The sequence below is a fragment of the Balaenoptera acutorostrata genome, chromosome 2 (assembly GCF_949987535.1).
Source record: "Balaenoptera acutorostrata chromosome 2, mBalAcu1.1, whole genome shotgun sequence".
Lineage (NCBI taxonomy): Eukaryota > Metazoa > Chordata > Mammalia > Artiodactyla > Balaenopteridae > Balaenoptera > Balaenoptera acutorostrata.
In genome coordinates, this window is record NC_080065.1 from 131,354,688 (window position 1) to 131,381,752 (window position 27,065).

Consider the following 27,065-nt stretch of genomic DNA (forward strand, 5'->3'; position numbering starts at 1 on the left):
AACTGGGCATTGCAGAACAGACCAATATATCCTGAAGTGTGTTATGTCTTCCTTTGCAAGTGACATGTGGTTAATTAAGACAGAAAAACATGTCTGTATTTGTAGCTACACCCACCCTCTAGACACACACACACACACACACACACACACACACACACAACAAACCCATGATTTCATGGATACTGTTGCCTGGATGAGACCAAGTTTAGAAAAGGAGTGAGTTAAAAATGTTAGTAAGCATTTTTAGTATTTAATAAATAGTATATGGGTGGTATATACATAAGGCAAATATCATAAAGGTCATACAAATGACTGAAATTTGGGAAACAATGAACTATATGGATTTTTATCAAGCTGTGGTCTTACATACCACTGATAATTCGTAAAGTATTGTTTCACTATAAAAAGTATCGCGTCAGAAAGTAAAATAAGTTCGGGAAATTTTCAAACAGGTTTGTTGTTGTTTCTGTTTGTTTTAACTGCAGAACTCTTTGGAGTCTTTTATAAGTTGAGATGAATGTGAACCTCTAGGACAGGAATCTAGACTAGAGCATTTCTCAAACATATTTGACCAAGGAATGACCCCCTCCCCCTTTTTTTTTTCTCAATGGTCATCATTGTTTCGAGGGAGGCTAGTTTTCCTTAGAACCCAATTTGGGAAACAATATGGCAACATAGTATATACTTTAGCCTTTATGGCCATACAGTCTTTGTTGCAACTACTTCACTCTGCCGTTGTAATGCAGAGGCAGCCCAGATAAAACATAAACAGATGGCTGTGTTTCTGTAACACTGTATTTATAAAAATAGGCAGTGGGCTGGATTTGGCCTGCAGGCCATTGTTTGCTGACCCTTGGTCTAAGATTTCTTCCAGGGTCTCCTGGATCTTTTCTGGGTCTTTTCTAATACAGATCTTTCCCGATATTAAGGCGATTCTTAGATCTTAGGTCTTCTAGAGGCTTCCTGAATGCTTTTGCCTGCTACCCTTTGAGTCATATCTACATCCTTGGGTGATCTTTGAGAGATATCTTGGCCTTGGAAAATGCTGAGGTGTTTTCGTTTTTGAAGAACTCTGTGGCCACAGAACATTCCCCCCAGCAAACCCTGTGCCTCTGGTTTTAAAAAGCCCCTTCAAACAGAAAATAGCTTGTTCTCCTAGAAGAGAATTGGGACAGAATCTTATCAAACAAAACTTTGGGTTGAATGAGAAATTCTATGTAGCTGTCGACTGGAAAAAAAAAAAAAAAGAAGGAAAAGCACAACATGAGAGTTGTGAGTTAAGTTTTATTTGGGGCAAAATGAGGACCATAGCCTGGGGGACAGCATTTCAGATTGCTCTGAGAAACTGCTCCAAAGACGTAGTGGGGGGGGGGGGGTCAGTATATATGTGATTTTGGTGAAGGGGGAGTACATGCAATCAAGCACATGTTTTTTGTAGAGGTTTCTGCTAGTCTTGTGAAGGTTATTGCTAGTCACGAGGAGCAGACGTCACCATGAAGGATTGTAGTGCTTTTCTAGATACAAGAAGATGCAAGAATTGGGCTCATAAAATCTTCTCCTGAAAATATCTGTCTGAAGACCCATTCTGCCAGTTTTTTTTCCAGAGCACAGAGTGCCTCATTCCTGAGCTCCACCCTGAACTCCTTTCAGGGGGTGTTGATGGTCAGCAGCTGTAGTGGCTCGTAATTTGATCCTTACAGAGGTAGATGGCAAGTGCCAATTTGTAGGTGACATAGCCCAGGCAACCAGTCTTTTTGGAGAATTGAAGGATCATGCCAAGTTTTACAAAAGACCATTCGTAACCCCTGAGAGACCCAGCTTGGAGCAGAGCCACTGAAACTTCTGTGCCTCTGTACCCTACAGAAACCTGTCCTGAGCCCAGTGTGGAGGGCGGGTGGGCTCGCTCTCTGGGGCAGCTGGTTTTTCCAGCTTCAGGGCCCCGGAAAGTGGAGGAAGACATTCTTTGGGAGATTGATGACTCAGTCAGAAGCACCTGTTAAGAAAGGTAGCCCCAGATCTTGGCCACTGCCAAACTGTACGGTAGCTGGAAAAGGGAAGAGGATGCAGTAGAGAGAACAGTACCTCAGGAGACACCTTGCCAGTTTCTAGTTTAACCAACCATTAACCTGAATTTGACCTCATGGCAACTTGAAAGTGGAGAGAGTGGAAAGAGCATGGGCTTTGCAGGCTGAAAGACGTGGGTATGAATGCCAGCCATGCCATTTACTAGTTATGTGAACGTGGGCAGGTCCCATGGCTTAGCCTTTCTGTTTTTATCTGGAAAATGAGAATGATGGTAATAGTAACTAACATTCATTGAGTCTCCACTGTGTGCTGTGCAGTCACTCAACTAGACTCTGGGCAAAGACAGATGAGATGCCTGCTCTCAATGAGCCTACATTTTAATTAGAGCATAAGAAGAGATAGGCAGTACACAGATAACGTAGAGACTTGCAAATTGTGATACATACATGATGGAAAGTAATTGCAGGGTTGCAAGTACGCACTTTAGCTGAGGTAAAAAGGGATGGGCTTCCTGTATAAATGACATTTAAGCTGAGGATGATTTTATTTATTGCGTCCTTACCACGAACCGGTCACCTACCTTTAAATGCAGGACCTCATTGGAGGTAAGCACCAGTGTTATCCTCATTTTATAACTGAGAAAACTGGCACAGAGAGGTTAAGTATCTTACCCAAGGGCACACAGCCTAGGAAAGGGCCAAGTAGGGACCTTAACTAGGACTTTCTGACACCAAGTCCCCTACTCCTTTTTTCATTCTACTTATCTTACAAGGTGTGCTGAAGCTCGAATAAGAATATATGTGAAGTGCTCAAGCTGCTTATTCAATAACAGCCCTATCCTTAATCCCACTTTTCCACATCTAATCTTTTGGGATGTCTTTCCTGGGGTCTTGAGGTTAAGCCACTAGAGAGCAGGTCCCCAGGCCTTGATCCTGGAGGATTTCTACAATGAAATAAATCTAAATGAGGTTCTGCAGCTGGGACCCCACCCCTTTCTAGACCACAGCCCAGCAAATGGGCAAGGGAAGTAGGTATCAGTTCAGGGCAGGAAGACATTAATCCTTACCTAGACTTCCAGGTGAGCTCAACAGAGTGTATTGTACCAGGAACGAGAAGCCATTGCCCCAAGGACTAGGTCTCTTAAGGGGGGTTTCGGAACCCTGCCCTGTCCCCCACCTCCTTTTCCCATTCTGGCATGCTCCTTAATATCCGGCTCTGCATCTCCCGAGAACTGGAGCCTTGGAGATGAAAGCCAAGAAAACGTGACGAGCCATCGGCGGCACTCACTCAATTGATTTTTACACAAAATTTGCCTTCATGCACGAAGGATGGAAAAATGATCCCATAAATAATGGATAACAAAAACAAATGCAGGGAGGAAATCAATAGTCACACACTTGATACCGCAGGGAGATGGGAGAGGAAAATATGGAGCCGGGTCCGGCTAAACTACACCCCAGGGAACCCCTTCCGGCTGGGGAGGGAGAGGCACATGTTGCCCTAGCAGGCCTCAGGGCACAGAGAGCTGGGAGAGTTTGAGCTTCTCTCAATGTGTCAGAGTCGATCTCAGGACAAAGGAACTATCTGCCCCTCAAGGATTACCCTGATTTGCCGCCCACAGACCAGGGTACCTGCCCTGGTTCTTTTCCTGAGCCGTCCATGGCCTCAGGAGCTCCATCTTTCAGAGATGCCAAAAGGCTTCCATGCTCTCTCTGAGGTTTTCCCCTTTTTCTATTCACAGCAAGTTGCCTCCAGATCTGGTTACCTGCTCTGGTGCTATGGAAGCCCCGTGAGTGGTGTGGGGTTAGGGGTTTGAATCCTGGTTCTACCATTTCCTCTACCTGTGTGACTGACTCTTGGTAAGTCATGTAACCTCTCTGAACTTTCGGTTCTTCATCTGTAAAATGGGGCTAGTAAAATCCTTTATGCTGGTAGGAAGGATTAAATGACTCGATGTGTATAAAGCACCTGGCATATAGTAAATGCTCAAAATAGGGCAGGTAAAATCACCCTCGTCTGATCCCCCGAATCTGTGCCCCTCCTCCATGCTCACCTCCACTGATTCCAGGGCTTCCCTGCCTCACGATTGCATGGGTCAGTAGCCTCGTAATTAGTCTCCCTGCCCCTGGCCTCTTTCCTCTTGGGTTGTTGCTTCTCACAATCTTCATCTTCCTGAAAAATATGTCTGATCATATCATAACTTTTTTTTTTTTTTTTTTAGTTTTAATCATATTCAATTCGTTTGACTAGGTGTTACTTTCACATGGTTCCAAATTGAAAAGGTGCCAAATGGTATACAGTTAACATCCCTTCTACTTCTCTTCCCATCCACCCAGCACTATTATCAATTTCTTGTGTGTCCTTCCAGAGAAATTTGACTAATTATAAGCATATGTATTTTCTTATTTATGTATGTGTGTATCAATACATATTTATGTATATGTGTTTTCATGTATTCTTTTTTTCTCAAGATGGTAGCAAACTATGCATACTGTTCTATGCTTTTCTTATTATACTTAATATATCTTGGAGCTTATTCCCTGTCAATATATAAGGAGTTTATTCTCTCTCTCTCTCTCTCTCTTTTTCTTTTACAGCTTCCCATTGTATTCCATTCTAGGGATGTATCATAATTTATTCAGCCAATCCCTGTTCATGGAACTGAAGGTTTTTTCCAGTCTTTTGCCTTCACAAGCAATGCTGTGATAGGTAACCTTGTACCTATGTGACTTCACAACTTATCACTAGGATAGATTACTAGATGTGTCATTCCTGGGTCAAAGGGGATATGCATTTGTACTTTTGATAGATAGTGCCAATTTGTTCTCCATAAAGCGTATGCCTTGAACGTACCGAACAGCAATGTGAGAAAGTGCCTCTGTCTCCCACCCTGGCCGGCATTCCCAGGATGTCTTCACCGTGCCACACAAGCCCCTTTACCCATCTTTCAGCCTCCACTCCACGTGCTCAGACTCTGCATGGATTCTCTGCTCCAAACATTCAGAAGTATCCCTGTTTCCTATTGTGTCATACTCTTTCCTGCTGCCATAACTCTCACATGCTGTTCCCTCTCCCTGGCAAAATTCCATCCATCCTTCAAGTCCTTACTCCAAGGCCACCTCCTGTGGGAGGCTTCCCTGTCTTCCCTGGGCTGAGTCAGCCAGTAGCTCCTTTCCCTGTTCTCCCACACGACATGCCATTTGTATAGCACTCATCACACATGTCATGTTTGTTTATGTGCGTATTCTCCAGGTCTTACTCATCTGTGTATCCTCAGTAAGAACTGTAAGTGCTGAGTTAATATTTACTGGAGGGACATGCAAGGTACTACACTAAACTGTGCTGGGGATACAGCGAGAAAAAAGGCAGGATCCCTGCTCTTGAGGAACTTGCAGAGCTTATTAGAACTCTTTGATCTTAGATAAGTGGATAGCTGTTCATTTTAATCATGTTTATAGCTGTCGCAGAATTCACGTGAACCTTGCAGTGAACTCTACACAGAGCTTAGGGAATGTATATGTGCCCTAGAGATAAAGGAGTACGCACATAAGCAAGCCCATCCTCATCTTAAATAGGTTTTCTTTTCTTTGTCCTTCCACCCTCCTTCCCTCCCTCCCTCCTCTCTTTCTTTTCTTCCTTCCCTTCTTTCTCCCTCTCTCCCTCCTGCCCTCCCTCCCTTCCTTCCTTCCTTCTTTTCTTCCCTTCTCTCTCTCTCACTCTCGCTCTCTTTCTGAAACAGGTAAGGGAAAAATGACTTTGCCAAAGTATATAGGAACTTTTGAAATGTCAGGTGCATGCCAAAAACACATTGTCCTGCTTTCTGCTTCTAATATATGTATTTCACTTTAAGACCAAATCAGAGAGCTCTCAGGAAGAAGTGATAGCAAATACAGTTTATACTTCAAGAAACCACAATAAGGTAAAGGAAAAGTTATAGGAAGGAGAAAACATTGACATGAGACAGAAGCCAATCCTGAGAAGTGAAGCTTTAGCCCTGCCAGCACCAGTCACTTCACTGAACTGGAAGAGAATTTTGAGCTTCTCATTCTCTTGGCTACCTGATTTGAAACCCCAAACCTAGCAGAGGAGCTTGATCCTTAATGTGGATTATTATTTTATAAATTATTAAGAAGAGCAATATCTCTCTATTTACTGAATGTCATAACAAAAGAGATAGGAGGGAAACCAAGACATTGTCTACCCAAAGAGCCCAGCATTTGGACAGTGTAAAGTCGCTAAATAATTCAGCAGCTATTTGAAAGTATAGTGTTTTGTAATTTCGACAGAACCGTCTTAGTCTGGCTCTCTGTGGCACAGAATTTTAAAAAGATGCTTGCCTTCGTGAAGATCTATTTCTAGGAGAAACGGGAGTCGGGTAGAAACGCTGGGCAGGAGAAAGAGGGCTGTCTAATTAGAGAGCCTTGTGTTTACTCAGATTTTAAACTTTCATGAGCCTGCCGAGGATCTAACCATTTTCTAGTAATATCTTTCTTTCTCTGTGCCCACACACGTGCTCTAACTATACAGATCTGTGCCCTGTATGCCCATGGAAAGGGAGACCATCGTGTCTGAGGTGATCATAACATATTGACAGAAAGAAGAATGGAGAAAACAAATGCAGCCCCATGAACTGTTGCAGTAAGGTTGATCGTGTCTGGTTTGTCTTGTTCAGAATAGTTGGAGACTGCAGCCCAACGGCACCTGGGAGAGGCTGCACCCTGACAGGGCTGGGGTGGGATGAGGCAGGGAGCAGGAGGGCTGATTCCGAAGGATGCCATCACTCATGATTTGTTTGTTTGTTTGTTTGTTTCTGATCTTACTGCAGGGAGGATTTCATGCCGTTTACCATGGTGCACAAAATTAAAACAAAGCATGCTTAGGATGACTGGGAGGCAGAATAGCATGATAAATAAGAGAGTGCTTGGGTTGGTATGTAGGCTCTGCTACTCCCTGACTACATGACCATGGGAGAGTGACTTCAGCTCTGTGGGTCTCAGTGTCCTGATCTTTAAGATGCAGGTCATCATTGAGCTTACCTCCCAGGGTTGTTTTGAGGATTATACCGGAAAATAATGTAAAGTAGCAGAACAATGCTTGGCACGTGGTAAGTGCTTACTGTGTGTCAGCTACTATTATTCCTTTGCCCTTAGTTCCTCTGAGCCCCAAGAATTAGGGTAGGCAAGTAGCTAGTTATAGAGAACAGAGCTCTGTGTTTTATGTGGCTGTTGAGTGAGAGCCTCTGCAAGTGCTTATTGGCAAGACAGACTCCTGTGGATGAGTTATGTAAGTGGCATCCCAGAGGTCCCGGCATGGATACAAACCAATTAAGTTAAGCACTTACCGCAATCACAAGTGCAACTCATAGGTTTAAAAGTGGATAGAGAGGATATGTGAACTTGGCTTTGCAGAACTTGGCTTTGTCAAATCTACTAGAAATACAGCCCGTGAATTCTTTACTCTTGTTCTTCTAAATTCTGGAATACTTTTTGTCGAATGAAGTGTAGAATTCTGGCTCTATTTTTTCCTAAGCTGTGCAATCTTGGAGATCTATTTATATCTATTATATTTATATTCTCTTAAGACTCAGTTTCCTTATCCATAAAAAAGGTTCAGTGTAGGAATCAGGAATCACCCTAAGAATTTTGAAACACAGAGATTTATTACTGGGAATGAAGTACTTACAAAATTGTTGGAAGGGCTGAAGGCGTGGGCTGTAGGTTGGACATGTAGGGATGACTCTCAGAATATTATGGGAGCTATGACCTTTGCCACAATCTTGGCAGTGAGTAATTGGCACCTCACTGGAACAACTGAGGTCCAGAACATACCATCTTGCTGCTATCCAGGAATCAGGAAAGCCTCCAGTGCCAATGCAATGCCCAATGTGGACACTGGATCACTGAAACCAGCTGCCACTACCACTACAACAGCCTATGGAAGCTGGAGATGAGACATTAGTGTCTCCATACTTTTTCTTGCCAGCTGAAAATGGCATAATAGCAGGAAATTGCCCTTCACTTTATTTCTGCCTTCTAAACCTTGCCTGAGCATATCTACTTCATGAAATCTATCTCACATCTAGAGTCCTACAAGGGAGCCTGGAAATGAATTATTAGCTTTCTAGCCTGTCCAAAACAGGAAGCTACCTTAAAGAAGATGGAAATTGGGACTCCCCTGGCTGTCCAGTGGTTAAGACTCCACACTTCCAATGCAGGGGGCGAGGGTTCGGTCCCCGGTTGGGGAACTAGGATCCCACATGCCGCATGGTGTGGCCAAAAGAAAAAAGAAGAAGAAGATGGAAATTGATGCCAAGTAACAACTGAACCATATCCAGACCAGAAAGTAATAATAGTAACTATGTCATAGAGTTATTGTGGGGATTAAATAATGAAATAGTTTGAACACTAGCAAAAAGTAGACAATCAATAAATTAATTATTTCTTGCACTACTCCTTCAGTGGGATACAATGCTTCATCTTCTAAATATAACCAAAGGGAATGATTCTTTCTTCAGATGCCGGGCTGAATTTCCTGCAAGGATAGGAGAATTCTCTACCAGCTTAGTATCCTCAGTGCAACCAATGGTTCCCTCCCTACCTGAGGTCATAGCACAGGTGCCTATAATAGCCCTCCTTGTCTGTATGCGAGTGCTTCAGCGAAACTTTCCAGACCATTCCTCCTGTTCTCCATTCAGCCCCTTCACACCCCCACTCCCCATTCTGGACTCTAAGTTCCCATCCTGTTGCTTCAGGCCAAATTCCTACTTCTCTGCTTGCCCCTGTCACAGTGAGACCTGAGTAGAATGAATTGTTTGCTTCATCTTTGTTTTATCCCTGGTCAGTACTGTTCCTATTTCATACCTAGCCCAGGCCTTTGAACCCTGTACTAAGCATGGAGCCTAAGACCCCACTAGTCATCAAGGAAACTATAAATAATTAGGTAAAAGATGGAAGAAAGTACTGAGAATTCCAAGACAAAGCTCTAACAAAATAGGTTGGTCTATGGCAAACACATAGAGAAAATTTATCTTTAATGTCTTCCAAACCCTGTTTTGTTGTTAGGTATTTTCAACTTACATATTGAACTTGAGAATTGCCTTTTTACTTGGTATCATAGTAGATATTCTCAACCAGCCTTACTTGTTCTACATCTCATCTCTTTTTTCAGGGTTTTATAAAGTGGCCAGTTGGCTCAGGGATTCTCAAGACTGCTTGTGCCTCAGTTCAGCTCAGTTGAATCTGAATCTCAAGGGGGACAGCTGAGGTCTGGGCAGCAGTGTATTTTAAAGCTCTCCAAAGATAATAATTATATGTGCAGCCAGAGTTGAGAACCACAGGGCTAGCTAATCTGACAATCTAACTGGAGTGGACATGCCAGTGGGTGCAAATGTCTTAATATACTGGCCCAACTAGGGCAGTTCTGGTTCTCTTTCACAAGGACTGTCTTCAGGCAATGCCATAAGTCAAAAAGTAAGTTCATGATGGCATCTCCAGGCCCACTGGCAGGAGAAAGTGATAGGTGAAGTTCTGGGGTCAGGACAATATTTTAATATCCCTCAGGTTACACCATTTAAGCAGGTGACTTTTACACCTATTCACAAAACTAGTTCTGGCAGTTAACATTTAATTCTTGATAAAAAATTTTTTATTCTATAAAATGAAATTACACTTTTAATTCTCTATTCTTCTGTGTAACCCCAGGCAATTACCATTTTGTGTAATCTCTGATCCCTGATTTCTTCATATATTCAATAGGGATAATAATAGTAAGAGAGTTGTACTGTGATAGTTATATGTGATTGACATCATATGTAAAATATCTGGCATATTAGAGATGAAAAATAAATTTCATCTACTATTACTATTATTGCATTATTAGTGTTTATAAAACTAGGCATAGTGTTTATAAAACTAGGTGATGTCAGCAGGTAAATTGGACATTCTCTGGATAAAGAAGATGTGGCCCATATATACAATGGAATATTACTCAGCCATAAAAAGAAATGAAATTGAGTTATTTGTGGTGAGGTGGATGAACCTAGAGACTGTCATACAGAGTGAAGTAAGTCAGAAAGAGAAAAACAAATACCGTATGCTAACACGTATACATGGAATCTAAAATAAAATGGTTCTCATGAACCTAGGGGCAGGACAGGAATAAAGATGAAGACATAGAGAATGGACTTGAGGACAAGGGGTGGGGGAAGGGTAAGCTGGGAGAGTAGCACTGATATATATCCACTACCAAATGTAAAACAGATAGCTAGTGGGAAGCAGCTGCATAGCACAGGGAAATCAGCTCGGTGCTTTGTGACCACCTAGAGGGGTGGGATAAGGAGGGTGAGAAGGAAGGGATATGGGGATATATATATACATAGAGCTGATTCACTTTCTTATACAGCAGAAACTAACACAACATTGTAAAGCAATTATACTCCAATAAAGATGTAAAAAAAAACTTATTTGATAAAAAAAAAATTGGACATTCTCCGTTCTGTGATCAATGGAAGAAATAGAAATGTGTCCTCTCTGGGAACCGGTGGAGTACTACTTAACATGGAATAACCCTCATGGAAATTTCCAATAAGGATGGCAAGTTTAGGGTTACCTGCTTGGTTTGTTTATCCAAGTTGAACTGCTCCTGCTTGTGAGCTGCAGAACCAATGAAATAGGTAACATGTTCTGAGTTGTTTGCTCCACCACTTTTCACATGAAATGGATTATCAAAGTTCATTATATGAATGAGGCTAATATAGATGCAGGGAGAGAAGGGGTGATGGAAAATCCAAGATGTTCTAACTACCATATGTTCACAACAGCATGAATGAAGGTCTTGAAAATTTGGAAACAATTCACGTGTAGCCATACGCCAATGCCAAAGTAAACTATGGTGTGTTCACTCAATTTAATGAGCTTTAATGGACATTTACATGTGTGCCAGGCACTGAGCTAGTGCTAGGAAGAAAAAGATAAATCAGACATAGGCACAGCCCTCAAGAGGTCAAGGACCGCTGGGGAGATTGATAAATAAAGAAATAATTATTAAACAGTGTGATCGAAAGTAATGGTTTTGGACTATTTGATAACATTGAAAGAATAAGGAAACATTAACTTAAAAATGTAAGATATGGGCCTCTCGCCTTCCGAGATGGCCCACACTCTGTCTGTGAGTTTGTTTCTCCCTTGGCTTCTCTTGATTTCTGAGATGACCCCATGCCCTGGGGCCGCTCTCGCCTTTTGAGACGGACTGCATTCTGTCTATAGAATGTGTATCTCTCTAAATAAATCCTCTTCTTACCAAAAAAAAAAAAGGTAAGATATGAAGTGACATATAGAGTATAATTCTCTTGATATTAAAATTTACCTAGAAAAAGACTGAAAAGAAATACAGTATATCAAATCATTTTGCTGGACACCTTAAAGTTATACAGCGCTATATGTCAATTATTTCTCAAAAAAACTGAAGAAAAAAAAAGTGCATGGGACCAGAAAAAAAAAAAGAAAAGAAAATTGATGGATTAAGATTCCTATAATTTGCAAATTAGAGAAAGCTTACCCCACTATCAATGCAAGAAGTTCTAACTAATAAAATGAACGTATTTAAAAGATTAATTAATTTTAAAATATAGCATATAAAAATTCTGGCTAGTAATTTTATTAAGGTGGTGGTAGTATGGCTAGATTTTCCCCTTCATTTCTCTAGTTTGAAAGTTTCTCTATTTTTTAAATATATTTTTTCTTAATGAATTTAAGCATAAAATATTTTTGAAAGTCCTGAATCAAACAAAAATGATCCACCTTCTATCTCTTTACTCGCCCCAGCTTCATACTTGCCTCAGTTTAGGTTTCCTGAAAGCCGAGACACAAACTTAGGAGCAGATATTTTCTATGGGAGGTGATCCCGGGAAGACTGACTGAAAGAATGAGGAAAGTGAGACACAATGAAGAAAAGTTAATACACACAGGGTGCACTTGTGAGCTGGTTATCACTGGAGCAACTGGAGCTCAGCCTCCCTCGCATTCCTCTGAGGAACCATGTGATCTGTGCTTCAGCTGAACTGTCCCTCTGAAAGATGGGAAGCTGGGCATTTATCCACCGACATCTATGCACCATTGACTGAGGATTGCTCTTGGAAACTTCAACTCCCTCCCAGCTTCCAGGCTCTGTTGTGCCAGGGCTAAGTGGCCACCCTTGGCCTTGGAGAAAGTCTGGAAGCAGGCTAGCAGAGAGACACCAGAGGGAGTACTAGATGCTGACCATGTGTGCTGAGCTATCCACCACTGCACTGAAATCAGGTGCACAGAAGGCGTGGGCAGGGCACGCAAAGCCCCTGCAGTATCCAGACATGTTCAACTTCAAGGCTCTCTCCTCGCTGCTGTTTAATGTTTATCAACAACTTAGAAACCTGAAAGGCAGGCTTATCATGTTTGGAAATAGCACAGAGTTGGGAGATGAGAACAAATTCAATGAATATCAAGTTCTGAAATATCTCAAGAGGTTGGACTGATGGACCAGATTTAAGAATGGAATTGAAATAGTGAGAAATGCACATTAAAAATGTATACATAGTTCCAAACAAACATTTGCAGAGGCAAAGGACTGGAAAACATGGTTTAACAAAAGAACATTTTATGCAACAAAACACATGTGGGTTTGAGTCAAGCCTAAACATAAAATATGAACGAACAGAAATTTCATCTCACACTGCAATGTCTGCACTGCCTGTGGGGAGTATAAAGCCCATGGTATTCTGAATGAACTAGCCAGCAGGAGTGTTGGGCTGGGTTGTGGGCACCCACCTTGAAGTGGGGCGTAGACCAAGTGGAGAGTGGGTACAGGAGAATCATCAGTGTTGGCCCCCCAGTGATGGGGAGTCAGAAACCATTCACTTTGGGCTGAAGGGACTGAGGATTTTCACCTAGAAAGAGAAGCCTCAGAGAGTCAGGAGGGCATGGGGAACACGAGAGCTTACTTCAAGTATCTCAGGGGTTCTTGAGCGGAAAGCAGTGAGAGGCTGTGTGGCACGATGGTAAAAAGCATGGGGTATTGAGTCAGAGACACCTGGATTTGCTGGAATCCCATTCCAGTGTTTACTGATGGCCTTGTTCAGGTCATCTGAAAGATGAGAACACTAATGATACCCACGTCACATGGTTGTGTGTGGATTAAATGAGATGTGTATGTAAATTGCTTAGCATAGTACCTACCTACAGGTGTGCTCAAATAATGATGATAGTTAGAAACCCACTTAAAAGAGGAATTAGACTTGGTTTCTTTGGCCACAAATTGGCGAATTAAGACCACTAGAAGTTAGTAATTTGATGTTAATCTACAGAGGGTCTCTGGCACCATCAGAATGGTCCAAACATTGGATAGGCTGCCTTTGGAATAGTGGTGTCCCTGACACTGGATGTATGTAGTCAGCCAGATGGTCTCTGGCTGAACCCTTAAAGGAGATTAGAGAGCTCTTTAAGTCTCCTACATCTGGGGTCTTCTCTAGGCTTTTGCTGCCCCCTGTGACTGGCATGGAGTCACCAGTGGCAAGGGTTTCCATGGGAACCATGAGGGGCTTAGAATTGTGTATCTGAACACTGCATCCCAGAGGAAAGAGACAAGCACTGAAGCAGTCTCCCCCATAATAGTATTCATTTAAAAAAACCTGTCTAATTAAATATTAACCCCAGAGATGGAGCATTAATGGGTCTCTTATGTAAACTTTGTACATCTCATAACCAACCGGGAAAGGACTTAGGTAGAACACTCCAAGGAAATGAGATCTATATACCTGTCTCTGTCTTCCATGCCATCACTAACAAATGGCACAGAGGGTGTTCCTGGGCTCACCGCCCTCTCTGTATCTCCTTTATTGACCACAGGTGTTTGGAAGGAAGGTAGGGTAGAAGTGTCAGGAGGGAGGGCCCAGGGCCAAACCTGACATCCTCTTTGCACCTATCCTGCCTTTCCTTCTCACCTTCTACATTTTATCCATCTCTGGAGTCCTAAAGTAATGGATTCTTGGGAGGTGATGCAGGCAGAAGTAGTAGGGGTGGTTAAAGAGTTAGGGGATAGAGGTGAGTGGGAGATGGGAACATTTAGTGGAGTAGCTGGGAATCAGGAGACATGGGTTTTTGCCTTAGTTTTGTGATTGTGGACAAATCCAGTGATCTTCTGGGCTCTTCTGGCGGAAAAAAAGAGGATTTGAACTACAGCTCATGGATTTCTTGAGCAAATATTTTTGAGCATTTCCGACGCACCTGGGATACAGTAAGGAGAAAGGCCCAATTCCTGCCTTGGAGGACCTCACAGTATAGCTCAGAGGGTCTCAGTCTGGGGTCCATGTATCCCTTGTGGTCAAGGAAGGGCCTTCAGGGGACCTGCAAGAACCTTGCCTTTGCACCCTACATTTGTGAGTATTTGTATTTGTGTTTGTGTGGTGCGGGTGCAAGCAAGTCCTTTGCTTTAATCAAATTCTTAAAAAATTTTTTTTCATCAAGTTCTTATAGGGATGCATGACCCTCCAAACTATTAAGAATCCCTGGTTCTCTTGCAGTTCTCTGTCATTTGTGTGTCCTTTATCATCTTTGCCCTCTTTGCATATCAACTGTGTGTAATTTCATATTTCTTTAAAGTTGAACGCTGGAGTATATCTGCTTTAACAACAATGTTAATGAAATTGTGAGTATGGGTTTGATGAGTGAGCTACATCTCCGTTTCTATCTGTATCTCTGTCTCTATTTCTTCTCTATCTCTGTCTCTATTTCTATCTCTAACTCTATCAATTTTAAAATAAATACAGATCCATGAAAATAAAAATGTATCACCCCAATACTCTCCTTACCATCGACACTGCATATTTCGCCAGCAGCGTACTTGCGAAAACACGGGTCTGGTGGTTCCCCCAAATCCATCCCAGCTGTGGGCTCCTTAGGAGTTTTCCACCCACTTTCCATCTACTCCCTCCTCAGCTTCCTCTGGGGCCAGTCAAGGGGCAGATATTAACGTCCCTCCTTTCCACATTGTCGGAGGCAGCTGCCAAACTCCAGAGCTGCGCCCAGACCCCAGCGAGCAGCAGGGAACGCCGAGTTTCCACCTTGACCATCCCCTCCCCGCCGCCAGGACCTGCGCCGCTGGCCTTGCCGCCGCCTGGCTGACTTCCGCGTGAGTGACAGGGGCTGGCGGAGGGCTGGCAGTGAGTGGAAGCAGTCCTGACACCCGAGCTGTGTGAGGCGCGCTAATTACACTGGTGTGGGGTCTGGGCCGCTCGGTCCTTTACTCAGAGGAAGGATGCGATGCAGGCGCGGGGAGCGAGCGGCACTACAGAGGAAGCAGGGGAACGGCAGCACCTAGGCGCATCCATAATTCATAAAATGCCAGCAGCAACAAAGGCGAAGAGGGGCTAGAACCAGGAGAACAGAATAGCATAAAGCTTTTTAATGGTCTTTTTCTATTAATGTCAGATGGGCGACCGTTTTTCAAGTGGGTGGAAGGGTTCCAACGCCCGCACAGTTCAGTCACAAAAGCTAAATGCTGCCATTTACCCCTCCTCTCCCAGCTTTGTGGAAGAGCTTAGCTGCTCCTCTAAGCCAAGTGTAATATTTGAGGTTCGAGTGGGCATCTGATCCTCCTAGAGAAGCTGCCTGCTCTTTTAGGTTTTTTTTTTTTTTAATTGTTATTTATTTATTTTTGGCTGTGTTGGGTCTTCGTTGCTGCGTGCAGGCTTTCTTTAGTTGCGGCGAGCGGGGGCTACTTTTCATTGCAGTGGCTTCTCTTGTCATGGAGCACAGGATCTAGGCACGCGGGCTTCAGTAGTTGTGGCACGTGGGCTCAGCAGTTGTGGTTCGCAGGCTCTGTAGTTGTGGCGCACGGGCTTCGTTGCTCCGCGGCATGTGGGATCTTCCCGGACCAGGGCTCGAACCCGTGTCCCCTGACTTGGCAGGCAGGTTCTTAACCACTGCGCCACCAGGGAAGTCCTGACTGCTCTTTTAGAGGAGTTTCTAGCAGAAGAATTGAAACTGCTCTGTTCTTTTGTAATGATAATATCCCCAGCAATTTAGTATTTCTAACATTTGTAGAAGGCTCTAGAGTGCAGATTTGAAGAGCACAGACTCTGGCGTTGAAACTCATCAGCAGTGAGACCGTGGAAACCTACTCTCTCTGTGCCTCAGTTTCTTCACTTTTAAAATGGAGATGATAAAATTATCTACCTCTTGAGACTATTGGGATGATTTGGTGATAATGTATATAAATTGACCTAACAGAGTAAGGGCTTGTTAGCTTAACACTTTCCAAGGGCTTCCAAATTCAGTCTTATTTTTTCTGCTATTCACATTCTCCCAGAAGTAACTGGTCTGCTAAAGTTAGGTGTATTTTCCCCATGCCCATTAAAAAAAATTTTATTTTTTTGCTATATTAGTATCTTTAAACAACTTCCTATTTTGGAGATTTGTCCATGTCACTACCTGTAGCTCTGCTTCATTTATGAATTCTGCTGGACAGAATCCCATAATTGGTTTTTCTGTTCTTCTATTGCTATTCAAAATATATAATAATTAGATCATTCCAATTCTCTTGCTTTACTCATAGGCCCCACTCTGTCTGAATCTCCCCCCATTCTCTCTTTTATGGATTTTCCACTTGGTTTTCTAATAAGGAGCCCGCACCAGGCCCCCAGAATTATTTTCCCATTGGATCAGCATTTCTTAAACATTAGATTTAGAAACCAAAAATATCTTTGACAAATATTTTCTTCTTACACATTTTCTGGAGGCAAGTTTTCTCTAAGAGTCAGTCTCCCTTTGAATCCAGGAACACCTTGGGATCAAGGATACCTTTTATGTCTACTGTATACTCATAAGTAGCCTGTGTCACTGAACACCAAAACTGGAAAAATTATCTGACATATTAAGCAGGAACAAGGTAAATGCTTTCAGTTATATTGAACAATAGCTAATCCCCCAAAGTGCTGTGCAAATGTTTTAAGCTCAGAGGAACTTTAAGGGCTCAGTGGATAGAATTAGGCCTACAGAACAAAAAGCAGAATGTAAAGAGCTAAAAAAGACAAAAACCAAACAAACAAAACACCCAAACCAAAAAACCCTAAAAAATATCCATGGTGACAAAGGGAAGAGAAATAGATGCCAAAGCAGATATCCAGTAACCTCAGATCATTGGTCTTTAGTTTAGATGCCAAGATTACTCATTCCAGTGTGCATTCGTTTCCTAGGGCTGCTGTAGCAAAGCACTACAGATCGGGTGGTTTAAACAACAGAAATTTATTGTCTCCCAGTTCTGGAGGCTAGAAGTCCTAGATCAGGGTGTCGGCAGGGTTGGTTCCTTCTGAAGGCTGTGACAGAATCTGTTCCAGGCATCTCTCTGAGCTTTGGGTGCGCTTCTGTCAATCTTTGGCATTCCTTGGTTTGGAGATGCTTCACCCTAATCTCTACCTTCATCTTGGCCTTCTACCTGTGTGTGTATCTCTGTGTCCAAATTTTCCCTTTCAATAAGGACACGGTCATCTTAACTGATCATCTGCCAAGACCCGATTTCCAAGGTCACATTTACCAGGACTAGTGGTTAGGACTTCAACTTCTTTTTGGTGGACACAGTTCAACCCATAACACCATTTATATGAAGCATTTTAGAGATCTACTAGATTTTTGAAAAGTTTTTACTTTTCAAAAGGATTCACCACATTTGACCACAAAAAATCTGTACATGAATGTTCATAACAGCATTGTTCATAATAGTCAAAAAGTGAAATCAATCTAAATGCCCATCGGCTAATAAATGGACAAATTGTGTTATAGCCATAAAATGGAATATTTTTCAACCATAAAAAGGAATGAAGTACTGATACATGTTACAACATGGATAAACCTTGAAAACATTATGGTAAGTGAAAGAAGCAAGACACAAAAGGCCATATATTGTATGATTCCATTTACATGACATGTCTAGAATAGAGAAATCCTTATAGACAGAGGATAGACCAGTAGTTGCCAAGAGCTGGGGGAGTAAAGAGTAGGGAATGACTACTAATAGGTATGGGGTTTTGGGGGGGATGAAGAAATTTTCTGAAATTTGATACTGATGATGGTCTCACAACTTTGCAAACGTACTAAAAACCACTGAATATTATGAGAGGGTGAGTTTATGGTATATTAATTATATCTCAACAAAAAATTTTTTAAAAAAGGATTCACCTGTATGAGCATGGTTCCTTTAACTAACAGTTTTTTTTTTAATACTTGGAAGAACTGAGTACCAAAAAGGCATCTATATGCATGAATAACATTAGAGTGTTAGGAATGATTATCTCTCAGAAGTGGATTAAGGATCATTTTTTTTTTTTTTTTTTTTTTTTTTTTTTTTTAGTTAAGCCTTTTTTTTTTTTTTTTAATTTTATTTTATTTTATTTATTTATTTATGACTGTGTTGGGTCTCTTAGTTTTCGTGTGAGGGCTTTCTCTAGTTGCGGCAAGTGGGGGCCACTCTTCATCGCGGTGCGGGGGCCGCTCTTCATCGCGGTGCGCGGGCCTTTTCACTATCGCGGCCCCTCCCGTTGCGGGGCACAGGCTCCAGACGCGCAGGCTCAGTAGTTGTGGCTCACGGGCCCAGTTGCTCCGTGGCATGTGGGATCTTCCCAGACCAGGGCTCGAACCCGTGTCCCCTGCATTGGCAGGCAGATTCTCAGCCACTGCGCCACCAGGGAAGCCCAAGGATCATTTTTTGTGTTTTTCTTTATTCTTTCTCTATATTTTCCAAATTTTCTACAATAAACATTTACTAATTTTACAATAAAATTTTTTTTTTTTTGGATTTTCTTATTTATTTATTTATTTATTGATTTTTGGCTGTGTTGGGTCTTCGGTTCGTGCGAGGGCTTTCTCCAGTTGCGGCAAGCGGGGGCCACTCTTCATCGCGGTGCGGGGACCGCTCTTCATCGCGGTGCGCGGGCCTTTCTCTATCGCGGCCCCTCCCGTCGCGGGGCACAGGCTCCAGACGCGCAGGCTCAGCAATTGTGGCTCACGGGCCCAGCTGCTCCGTGGCATGTGGGATCTTCCCAGACCAGGGCTCGAACCCGTGTCCCCTGCATTAGCAGGCAGATTCTCAACCACTGCGCCACCAGGGAAGCCCCTACAATAAAATTTTTTAAAAAGAATTGTTTTCAAGTAGTGTTGAGCGTAGCTAGAGAGCACAGAAATTTAAAGAAGAGCTAAAAGTAATAATAACTGCTAAAATTCATTGGGTATTTACTTTGTGCCAAGTACTGTGTGTCATTATGCATTGTTCACTAAGACCAAGACAAACTCTCTTTTACACACGTAGAAAACGGGATTCAAAAACTGTAAGTAATGGGCTCAAGGAGATGTAACTAGTAAAAAGTGGAGTTGAATTCAAACTCTCCAGCTGGCTGCTTCAAAAGCCAGAACACTTTACTGCCACACTATCATACTTCGAAAGGCTGAAGCTTAGGCAGCAATGAAGCAATTCTGAACTCATTAGCCAATGGGAAAGTGAGTATTAGTTAATTTAACACCACCAAACAAAACAATTCCCAAATTATTTACATGCATCTTTGCAGAAATACATCTCTTTGCAAAATGACTCCGTTTAAGAGTCTTATTTACCTATCACCCTTTTGCTCCACAACTTTTTCTCCATGATTGAGTTTCAAAGGGAAAGATCTTGACATTTCTTTTTGCACACAATTAAGTGATGACTGGGATGCAAAAAGGACAATTGTAGTCTGGGATAACAGTGAATTGTGTGAGGTTATTTACTACAAAGACATTAGGACTCAGCCGGCTGCATGTGCCCAGCATAAAGGAAAGTGGGTATTTGATAGCTCTCCAGTCCTCCTGTCTGGGGATTCAGCCAAATGGAATCATCCAGACTCACACACACTTTGGGGTCTGAATTTTCTATTGCAGCTGTCTCCACTAATCAAATGAACTAGGTAAGAGAAGTACGGAGCTCAGATGCTCTATCCCCCATCAATGTCCCAGGCTGAATTTGGGGATTTGAAACTCTAATTTGGAGGAAGGAGGAAGATTGGCCAGAGAGAGGACAACAGCATATTCTGCTGTAGTGTCTGAACACTTGTCTATATGTTTAAGCCCAGGAAGGAGATAGAGAAAGAAGGGGCAGGTGGAAATCATAGCCAAAGGAGTGTTGCTGGTAAGGAAATCCACACTGTAAGGAATCTTAGTTTGAATAGTTATTATTCAAGGATCAACTATATGAGGACTTATATGCAGCTAGGTACTCCAGGACTTGAATCTCCTAGGGGCTGGGGTGAATGTCCAACCTCTATTTCCTGTTCTAGGACCTCACTTGTCCTTATTTTTGCACGGAGACATATCAAACTTCTTCAAAGAATTGTTTACATTTGTTGTCTACAATTTTTCATGTCCATGTCACTCTTTAATTCACTACAGTCTGGTATCTACCCTCACAGCTGCCACAGTCAAATCTAATGGGCCTTCTCTAGACATCATTTTACTTGGCCTCTTGGCAATATTGGACACGGGACCACTCCTTCCTTCTTAAATCACCTCTTCCTTTGGCTTCCATGACTCCACATTCTCCTGATTTTTTGCCTCCCACTTCTCCAGCTGATTCTTCTCATCTTCTTTTGGAAGCCCCTTCTCTCGCCCATCCCTTAAACGCTGGTGTTCTTTAGGCGTTGACTTAGGTCTTCCTTTCTTTATACTCCATAGAGATGATGGGTTGTTTTATCCACTCCCATGGCTTCCACTGTCATCTAGTTGCAGATAAATCTTAAATGTACATCTCTCTCTTTCTCACTTCCCTGAGCACCAGACCCCGTGTATAACAGCCCTCAAGAATATTCTTTTGGATATGTCATGCAAACCCAAATTTTCAAAACTGATTTATTTATTCCCTCGTGTGCCATATTTCAGCAAATGGCCTCACCAGCCACCCAGTTTTCCAGGTCAGAAGCTGGAGCATCCTCTTTGACTCATCCTTTTCCTTGACTCTCCAAAGCCAACAAATCACTAAGACCTATTAATTCAACCCACAAAAACATCTCTTAAATCGATTCCTTCCTCTCCAGCTCCATTGCCACGTCCCTATTCCAGACCACCATCAACTCTCACTCCATGGCCTTTTACCTAGTTCTGCTATCCCCAGAGGTGTTTTCCCCGAACTCTTTACCCACACCAAGGCAGCCAGAGTGAACCTTTCAAAGCACAAATTGATGGTGTCCCTTCTCTGTTTAAAACCCATCAGTGCTTCCACTGCCTTTAGGATAAAGTCCAAGTTCTTGGTATAAATGGGTAGCCCTTCCTAACACGCTTGTGTCAGCCCCACCCGCCTCATCTCGGTTGCTTTTCTCTTGCCTCCCTGTGCTCCTGGCACACTGAACATCTCACACTCTGTTCTCTCCCACCCTCAGCTGTTCACACATGTTCACACATATCCCTTTGGCTTTTCATCTAGTCTTTTTTTTAAAACCCAAGTTCTTTTAATTTTATTTATTTATTTTTAAAATTTTTTGGCTGCGTTGCATGGCATGTGGGATCTCAGTTCCCCAACCAGGGATTGAACCTGCACCCCCTGCATTGGAAGCATGGGGTCTTCAACACTGGACCGCCAGGGAAGTCCAGCTTTTCACCTAGTCTTGCTCAACTTCCACATCTCTTCTTCCTGGAAGCCATCCATGCGCTTCTCCTTCCCTCCTTCTCTCCATCAATTAGATTACTGCCTCTGTTATGTGTTCATGTAAGACTCTGTTCCACCCCAATTATATCTCTTATCACAGCATATTGAAATCACATATATCTAGTTCACAGTCAGTACTCATTTTACATTTCATGAATGAATGAATTAGTAGCATAAAAGAATATAAGAAAAGCTGGCAATTCATTTTTTATCACTACCATGAATACAAGATGAGCAAATAATTACATAAGAGCAAGGGAAGTTTGATTAAGCTATTTGGGAAATATTTCTGTAAGCTTGGGTTATTCAACATTAGTCTTAGCTTTCTCTGGGGAATGGTGGCATCTTCTTAGGAAACACAAAATACAAAAGAGAGTCTTGCCTGCTTAGGAAAGCAGACAGACGATGGTGACATCTTCATGTTGGTCCTATGAATTTATGAAATCTTGCCAAATTTGGGATCTGGCTGACTCAACGAAGTGCTTTTCATCCATTTCTATGCTACAAAATCACACCTTCATTATGAAAAGGCACATTATTAAAAGATAAATAGCTTAAATACTGAGAGGAATTATTATAATGATTCCTTTTCATATATCCTTAACCGCTTGGCTCTTCTGTCACTTCTTCATAGTCGATGAAAACCACAGCTTTTGTTCATTCTAACACCTACATACTCTGATCCTGTATCCATGCAGCTGAATGTGCTGGAGGAAATCCCACCACCACATCGACTGGATTCACTTTTTTTTTTTTTTTTTTTTATCTATTTATTTTATTTATTTATTTTTGGCTGTGTTGGGTCTTCGTTGCTGTGTGCGGGCTTTCTCTAGTTGCGGCGAGCGGGGGCTACTCTTCATTGCGGTGCGCAGGCTTCTCATTGCGGTGGCTTCTCTTATTGTGGAGCACGGGCTCTAGGCGCATGGGCTTCAGTAGTTGTGGCACTTGGGCTCAGTAGTTGTGGCTCACAGGCTCTAGAGCGCAGGCTCAGTAGTTGTGGCGCACGAGCTTAGTTGCTCTGCGGCATGTGGGATCTTCCCGGACCAGGGCTCGAACCCGTGTCCCCTGCATTGGCAGGCGGATTCTTAACCACTGCGCCACCAGGGAAGCCCTGGATTCACTTTAAAAAGAGGACTTTGAAACTCCAGTGGCCCCCTACCAGGCAATCATATTACTTGTCTTGGGTTCATTCATCCTCCTATATCCTAGACAGTTATTTCACACATTACCTTTCCCAGTTCCTAATACCTCCTCCCCAATCCTCATTTTCAACTGGTAAGTCAGTTTTATGCTTCACTGAGAAAATGGAAGCAAACAGCAACCAAACCCAAACCTCCCAGTGTCTTCATTCACCTACTCTGCCTTCTTGTTACTGTAGAGGAGCTTTCCATACTCTTATCTAAATCCAGTACCTCTGCTTCTGTGCTAAATCCTCTCTCCTCTCACTCACTTCAAGACGTAACTTTGAAAAGTCTGTCCTCACTCCCCACATAATCAATTTTTGCTCTCTACAGCATATTAATCCCATCTTACAAAAGTCTTCTCTTGACTCCATTCCCCTCACCAGCTACTGTTTGCTCCCCTTTTCAACAAAACTTCTCTAGAGTTGTCTGTGCTTCCTGTCTTCAATTCTTCTTTGCACCTCTCTTGCATCCAGTTCACTCAAGTTCCACCCAAACTGCTCTATCAATTTTATCAATGACCTCTACTTGGCTAAATTCATTGGTTAATAATCAGCCCTCAGCATCCTAAACCCATCAGCAGTATTTGACCAGTTGATCACTCCTTCTCTTTGATGCACCTTTCACTTTGCTTTCAGGATGACACATTCTCTTGGTTTTCTCCTACCTCGTTGGTTACTCCTTCACAGTCTCCTTTGCAGGTTCCTTCTCTTCTCTCCCAGCTCTTAGCTGCAGTGCCTCAGGCTCAGTCCTTGGACTTCTTCTCTATCTACACGCTCTCTACTGACCATCTCATCAAATCCCATCTCAAGTCTGTTGACTCACACATATACATTTCCAGCATTCTTCTCTCTTCTGAATTTAAGACTTGTGTATCCTACTGCTGATTTGACTTCTCTATTCAGATGTCTAATAGACACCTAAAACTTAATATGTCCAAGGACAGAACTCCTGATCTTCCTCAGTAAGCCTGCTCTAGCCCTAGCCTTCTCCATCTCAGTTTATTGTAATTCCATTCTTCCAGGTGCTCAGGTGAAAAATCTCAGAGTCATTCTTCATGTCAGTTCATCAGCAAGTCCTGTTAACTCTTCCTTTGAAATATATCTGCCCACTTCTCACTGCCTTCATGGCTATTACCTTAACCCAGGCTGTCATCATCTCATAGGGTAGCCTCTTAACAAATGGGTTTCCCTGCTTCCACTCTTGCCCCTCTTTGGGCTGTTCTCAACAAAGCAGCTAATATAAGTCAGATCATGTCACATCTATGCTCAAATCATTCCCTTGGGGTAAATATCAACATATTTACAATGGCCCACAAAGCTCTGTGTGATCTAGATTCCTGCTCCCTCTCTGTCCTCATCCTCTCCCTGGCTTACTCTGTTCTGCACTCTGGCCTCCCTGCTGTCACGTGAACATGCCAAGCCACTCTATCTTTGCTGTTACTGTTCCCTCTGCTTGGAATGCTCTTCCCACACATATCTATTTGCCCATCCTCCTCACCTCCCCGAAATGTTTGTTCAAATCTCACCCACTCACTTTCTGACCATCCTATGTAATACTTGCCATGTCCCCTACTCTTGATTCTCTTTACCTTGCTCAACTTTGTCTTTCTTGTTGCAGTACCTATCACCTTCTAATTTACTTATTACCTTAACAATCTGTTTTCTGACTCCTTGTAGAATTTATGCATCTTTGTCTGTTTTGGGATATTACTTTCCCGAGCCTCTAGTACAGGGTTTCTCATCTGCAGCACTGTTGACCTTCAGGCGTGTGATGGGCTGCTGTTCTGTGCTTTGTAGGATGTCAAGCAGTATCCATGGCCTCTAACCTCTAGTTGTCAGTAGCGCCCCTTAGATGTGACAACCGAAAGCATCTCCAGACATTGCCAAATGTCCCCTGGAGAGCAAAATTGTCCCCAATTGGGAACTAAGCTTCAAGAAGAGTGCCTGCCACTGGCCGACATTCAATCATTATTCGCTGAAAGAAAGAAAACAAGGATGAGCAATTTTAGGTGTGTGTATTCCTCATGGGTTCTCCCAGCATTCATAATTTACCATAATCATCTTAGGGGCAGCTTTCACCTTAGAGCAGTAAAAGCAGTAAATCTCACTGAACACAATGGCTGGCTCTGTCCTTGTTTTTATGCAAGACAACTTGTGGGAGAGAAAGGTGCAAAGTTAAGGATAGTAGAAGAAAATTAGGCATCAGAATAAAGACACACTGAGAGGCAAGCTGCCTAGGAAGGTACTGCTTATGAGAATTATGTGGATTTGTTCAGGAGGATTTATAGATCTCGGGACATTGAGTAATTTTCTGTACTGCTTCCATTCCCTTTTACAGCCATCTTTCCTCCTCAATATAAATATAAATCAGTCTGAGGTTTCAACAACTGGTTCTGTCCAAAGATAGTAGTAATAAAAAAAAAAAAACTAATAATAAGAACAATGTTTGTTGAGCCGTTATGTGCACTGTCATTTAATTCGTAACAGCTTTGTGAGGCAGGTCCTACTATTATCCCCCATTTTACATATGAAGAAACAGCCTCAGAAAGGTTAAGTAATTTGTCCAAGGCGCACAGCTAGAACTGAGAATGAGCTGGAATGATAAAGTATATTAATGTAAGTATATTAGAAGTATATTATATATAGTACTACTTATTAAAAAAATAGGTTTTATTAAGTAATACAGTGCAATCACAAGACCCATGCAAAAGTCAGTCTCACTGACAGCTACAAATGCTATCTGAGGCCATCGTTTCTTTTCCACTGTCAGAAAAGATATAGCACACCAAATCATAAAGACAAGAATAATTTAAGACTTTGGGCTGGTTCTTTGATTTGAGCATTCTTTTTTATTTTCAAAGGAAGAGCACTCTGTAGGAAAGAATGAGGCCAAGAGTTCTGTTCAGTGAAAAGACTCAGTGGGTTTAACATGATTTGAGGGATAAGGAAAGGCTGCCTTTACCAAAGAGTATTTTTCCTACAGGATGTGTCCTAGGAGCCAGGATTCAGTTGAGCTTATTTATTTATTTACTTACTTATGTATTATGTTGAAAGGCAAATCATGCACGTGGTACAAAAATCAAAAAAAAAAAAAAAAAAAGATCTAGAGTGAAAAGTAAGTCTCTCTCCCTCTCCTGTCTCCCAGTCACCGAGTTTCTTTTTCTAGAGACGACTCCTGCCTCCAGGTCTATGTGAGTCCTTCCGGACCGCTGCATAAACAGGCATGTAGGTGAAATTCAGGGCTTCATCTGGAGAGGGTTTCCTGTTTCCGGAGCACATCCACATCCAGAGCATCTTCTCTTCCGATCCTCTCCGCAAACAGCCCAACCGTGTGAAGGGAATCTGCTGATTAGCTCCACACGTGTCCCCTTCACAGCGCTCATTCAGGGTCCTGAGACATTTAATGAGGTCTGGTGTTTCTCCCACAAGTGGCTGCTCCTTCTCCATCCTCTTAGAAAAATCTGAACACAAATGTCCCACAGGTATTTAGTCATAAAACCCAAATAAAACGGGTAAGCACTTGCCAGGCTTGGTTTTCCGTTTTTTTTTTTTTAAAGTAGTGATCCTTAAATTTCCCTACACAGGCACACCTCTCCCCTTCTCTGCTGGGCTCAGGTGCCAGCTGTATGTTGCCATGGTCCGAAGAAGGACCTGTGGGTCTCCCCTGGCAGATGCTGCCACTGTTTTAGCCTGAGGGCCCTGCAGGCAGCCCCTGGCAACATTTTTAATTCAACATCAAACTTCAACTTGAAATTTGAAAAAGAGGGGGAAAAATGACAAGATGTCAAAGTCTCGGAACCCAGCAAGGAGGGCTTGCAAATGTACCCAGTCTGGATTGCTTTGAGCAGGGAGGTGTGTGCGGGGGAGTTCAATGGCCCAATGTGGCCATTGAAAGTGACTGTACACTATCAAAGGGACCCTAAAGGATGCTGGAAGAACTCGAAGGGGCTGCTATGTCTCAAGAAGAGTCCTCCAGATCTGGTCAGAGAGCCTTTTAAGTGAAGTCAGGTGGAAAGCTTTCCAGGGTATATTTTTAATCAAAAGGGCAGGTTGTGAAACAGTGCATATAAAAGGCCCCATCCTTGGAAGAAAATTATGTGAATATATAGCAAAAACTTTGGCAAGCTATACTCCCTAAAATTCACAGTTCTAAGACTGTATAATATTT